Source organism: Prionailurus viverrinus, chromosome D2 (assembly GCF_022837055.1).
Source record: "Prionailurus viverrinus isolate Anna chromosome D2, UM_Priviv_1.0, whole genome shotgun sequence".
Taxonomy (NCBI): Eukaryota; Metazoa; Chordata; class Mammalia; order Carnivora; family Felidae; genus Prionailurus; species Prionailurus viverrinus.
This window is the reverse complement of record NC_062571.1, coordinates 17,675,410-17,680,074: the sequence shown is the minus strand read 5'-3', so window position 1 is coordinate 17,680,074 and position 4,665 is coordinate 17,675,410. Positions and strand designations below refer to the sequence as shown.

The following is a 4,665-nucleotide window of genomic DNA, read 5'->3' as shown; positions in this document are numbered from 1 at the left end:
AAGCATGCGAGAAGCTTCTCAACATCACCTGTTGTTAAAGGTACTGCAGATTCAGGGGCGCCTGGGTGGCGCAGTCGGTTGAGGGTCCGACTTCAGCCAGGTCATGATCTCGCGGTCCGTGGGTTTGAGCCCCGCGTCGGGCTCTGGGCTGATGGCTCGGAGCCTGGAGCCTGTTTCCGATTCTGTGTCTCCCTCTCTCTCTGCCCCTCCCCCGTTCATGCTCTGTCTCTCTCTGTCCCAAAAATAAATAAAAAGGTACTGCAGATTCAAACAAGAATGAAATCCCACTACACACCCGTTAGAATAGCTCCAAGTCTGGAAAACTGGCAGGCCCACATCCTAGCGAGAATGAGGAACTCTCGTTCCTTGTTGACGGGGATGGGAACTTGGGTATAGCTGCTTTGAGAGACAGTGTGGTGGTTTCTTTCAGAGCTAAACGTACTTTGACCATGCAGTCCAACAATCTCGCTGCCAATTTACCCAAGTGAGTTGACAACTCAGCACACAAAAACCCGTACACGAATATTTATAGCGTCTTTATTCATAGTCACTAAAACTGGGGAGCAACCAATGCGTCCTTTAAGATAAATATACAAAGTATATTATATCCGGACAATGCATAAAAAGCAATGGGCTACCAAGCCATGAAAAGACACGGTGGAAACTTAAATGCATATCGCTAAGTGAAAGAAGTCAGTCTGAAAAGGTTACATCCAGGCATGCCTCGCCAAGCCCATATCAGATGGCAAACTTAGTTGATAAATGTTGTGCATGTTCTGACGGCTCCCTCTCTCTCTCTGAGACACAATATTGAAATCAGGCCAAGTAATTCCCCTACAGTGGCCTCTAAGTGTTCAAGTGAAAGGCAGAGTCACACGTCTCTCACTGTACATCAAAAGCTAGAAATGATCAAGCTCAGTGAGGAAGGCTTGCCAAAAGCTGAGACAGGCCAAAACCAAAATCAAGAGTCGAAAGCTCAACTGACTGAGCCACCCAGGTGCCCCTGGAATTGAACACTTATTTCAGTGAGTGGATGGGAGTTGATGGGAGCTAGGTTTCTCAGCGTTGGAGTAGAAAGTTACAGACAAGCAAGGGGCAGAGGCTGGAGATATATATATATATATATATATATATATATATAATCTACATTATAAGATATACATATGATATATATAACTGTATCTTTATAGAGGTCTCTCTCTATTTCTATATGTGTTTGTGTATGTGAGATACATATAGCCTGTGTCAGAATCCCCCCCTTTTTTAAAAATTTATTTGAGAGAGAGAGAGACAGACAGAGACAGAGTGCGAGTGGGGGAGAGGCAGAGAGAGAGGGAGACACAGAATCCGAAGCAGGCTCCAGGCTCTGAGCTGTCAGCACAGAGACCACCATGGGGCTTGAACTCGCAAACCATGAGATCATGACCTGAGCTCAAGTTGGATGCTTAACCGACTGAGCCACCCCAGTGGCCCCAGAATCCCCTTCTTTTTTTTAAGGCTGAATAATATTCCATTCCATTCCATTCATCTGTTGATGGACATTTGATTTATTTCTGCCTTTTGAGTGTGAATAATGCTGCTGTGAACTTTAGTCATTTTAATTTTTAATTTTTATTTTAATTTTTTTTAGAGAGAGAGAGAGAGTAAAAGCTGAGAAGAGGGGCAGAGGGAGAGAGAAAGGATCTTAGCAGGTTCCACACTCAACACAGAGCCCAACGTGAGGCTTGATCCCATGACCCTGGAATCATGACCTGAGCTGGAACCAACAGCCAGATGCTTCATGAACTCAGTCACCAAGGAGCTCCTAAACATTTTTAAATTGACAAATGTGGGGTACAAGGTAGAGAAATGTAGGACGCAGTATGTTGACGTTAGTGGGACAGGAGCTACTTGAATCCCCATGTAGAGAGAGGGCATTTCAGGCCAGACTGCACCAGTAATTTGGCAGAGAACTTGGCCCCTGACTCCCATGGCTGACAGAGACTTGGATTCCCGGTGAGTGAGCTGAAGGTCAGCTCTGGCTGGAACTTGTCCTTGTTAGCAGGGACTTGAAACATGTTTCTCTCTGCATTTGAAGAGGCCATGCAGAACTAGGGGTCTCCTAATTCTCGAGCTTTGGGGCATATGCCCTTCCTGCAGAAGTTGTGTGTCCACGACGGTGGCTTTGTGTCCAGTGGGTCCTTAGGAAATTTGCCAAGTGATTCACTGAATGACTGATGTGTTCACCGAGTTAGTGAGGAAAATGACACACCCTGGGGTGGGGGGCAGGGTATGAATGTATGAACGTGTCAGATGGATTCCATACTGGAGGAAGATTAGCTGATACCCAAGAGAAGAAAAAGAAGTATCTGATGGACCATACAGCATTCAGGGGACCCCTCTCTTAGTTACTGATATTTTCTATTGCGACCAGCCTTCTTTGGAATGCCTTTTTGAGAAGGAGATGTCACATGTAGTTTTGATTCTTAGAACCTGACAGGGTCATAAGATGCCTTCTATGAGAACGCATACTGAGGCATCCGGTGGCAAGGAGTGAGGGTCTCCCCTGTAGGAAGCGTACACAGAAGGACCTAACATTTATGGAGTGGTTGCAAGGTGAGAGCCAATGGCTTGGTTCACAGGGATGGCTTTTTGCACTGGGTGTAGTTCAGGGGGAGGGTGGGGTGGGTGAAGTACCTTAGAAAGAAAAGTGAGAACCTAAGTTTATGCACCCAATCTGATTTTTGAGAGAGCTTGGAGTTGGGCTTTGTTCTGGAGGCCAGGTGTGGCCTTGCCTCAGGGTGGGTGTGGCAAGGGTGGGCAGATGTGGATGGTTGTGGGAGGTACAGAGCTCAAGGGGCTCAGTGTGTTCTTTGGCTTGGCCCTTGGGTGAGTGACAAACGGATTGCAGAACATGTGCTCTCTCCCTCCTCTTGGCAGGTGGGTGTGTAGCCTGTGGGTTGGACCAATGTGGTCAAGAAAGTCCTGCAAATGGGCAGTGAGAGGCGATGGTGCCTCAGGGCCTGTTGGCAGCACCAGAGGCCAAGGTGAGTTGATCAACGTGAGGAATTTGCATATCAACAAGGCCAGGAGCATCACCAACTAGTTGGAAAGTATACTTTGGGAATGAAACGTTCATCAAGCCCAAATCCTTCCAGTTGTCAAGCAGTGGGAGAGTATCAGGAGAGACAGAGGAACGGCCTTTGCTCTTAATCAGTCTTGGTCATCTTATGATCCATAAGCCCCTCCCAGGAGCCGCAGCATTATTCCAGATAGATTCAGGCTTTTCTTGACATCTAGGAATCGACCACATTGAATAGCTGTGTTCCACGTCTTATGTCGATGGTTCGCAAATTCTAACAATCCCAGCCAACGTTGACGATCTAGTCACTTTTATCTGTCCTTTCACTAGTAGCCCAGTGCCACATACACTAAAAGCTGATGCCTGAACCGTCTTCTAAAAATAAATATCTGATTGTGTCTCTCTGCTCTTACAGCCTGTCATCAGCTTTCCCCGGCTCAGAAAATAAAGGCAAGTTCCTTGACATGGCTGGTGAGGTCTTGCCTTGGTCTGGCCCCGCCTCCTTCTCCAGCCTCACTGCCCAGCTGGGCCCCCTCGCCCTGTCTTTCAGGCTCTCGTATTTGCCAAGCTCTCGTCTGCCACAGGGACATTGCACATGCTAGGTTTCCTGCCTGGAATGATCTTCCTCTTTGTATCTAGTTAAATCTTACTCACCGCGACTCAAAGGTCACTTGCTCAAGGAAGCTTTTTCTGATCGCTCTGACCCATTTGAATACCCCCATTATGGGCTATCAGGGAACCACGAGAACTTGCATTTAGAAACGATTGCAATTGTGTATTTATTTATGTATGTTTTTTATTGGTGTTTGTCTCTCTTCCAAACTGTTAGCTCTGTAAGGGCGGAAGCAGTATTGCTTTTGCCCATCGTTGTATCTCAGTGCCTGTTATTCCCTCAACAAATATTTATCGAGCACCTGCAAACGTGACAGATGCTGCTCTGGTGCTCGAGATGCTCGCATGAACAAAATGGAGGTCCCGCCCCCCATGGAGGGTGCTTTTTAGCACAGATTAGTCTACTAATATTAGCTTCATAAAATTCGTCAATAGTTACCATGTGCTAGGGCACTTGCTAAGTGCTTTTCATGAATTACCTCACTTAATCCCCTCAAAATCTGATTTTTACCTTTTTTAAATTCCTCTTCTTTCGGCTGTTAAAAATGGAAACTTGAGTCTCTCAAGCCCCTCATTTCACGGCATATTATTGCTAGCGACCTGCTGGACTCTTCCTTGGTTCACGGATTGATTTTCCTTTATCCCCTATTTCTGCTCCTGCAATGCACCCTTCTCTACCTGAAATAATTCTGGTGGATCTTTTTGCTTGAATGTATTTTTCAAAAATGAAGTTTGCCACTTTGATGCGTTTTTATTGATGTGTGATGAATTTTTAATTTACACAAAATTTGTATGTTATATATTTCTTTTCCCCATTGGCACTGCTCTTAAGATCTATCCATATTGTATGCATCTAATTCCCCACTTCTAACTGCTGTCGAGTACACTGTAAAATGCATTTAATACACTGCACCCCTCCAGTTCTTAGAGATGAACAACCACATTTCCATCAACCTAATAAATGTGTGATTTACACAATGAACACACTCATA

At 45.6% G+C, this 4,665-nt stretch overlaps 1 long non-coding RNA gene across 1 annotated transcript; it reads left to right on the top strand.

Annotated features, from left to right (window-relative positions):
• Window positions 1-2,504: 2,504 nt before the first annotated feature.
• LOC125148355 (uncharacterized) lies at window positions 2,505-4,328 on the top strand. The gene is made up of 3 exons (XR_007145508.1): window positions 2,505-2,595; window positions 2,920-3,026; window positions 3,477-4,328. It is a non-coding gene; the product is annotated as an uncharacterized LOC125148355 (long non-coding RNA).
• Window positions 4,329-4,665: the final 337 nt, after the last annotated feature.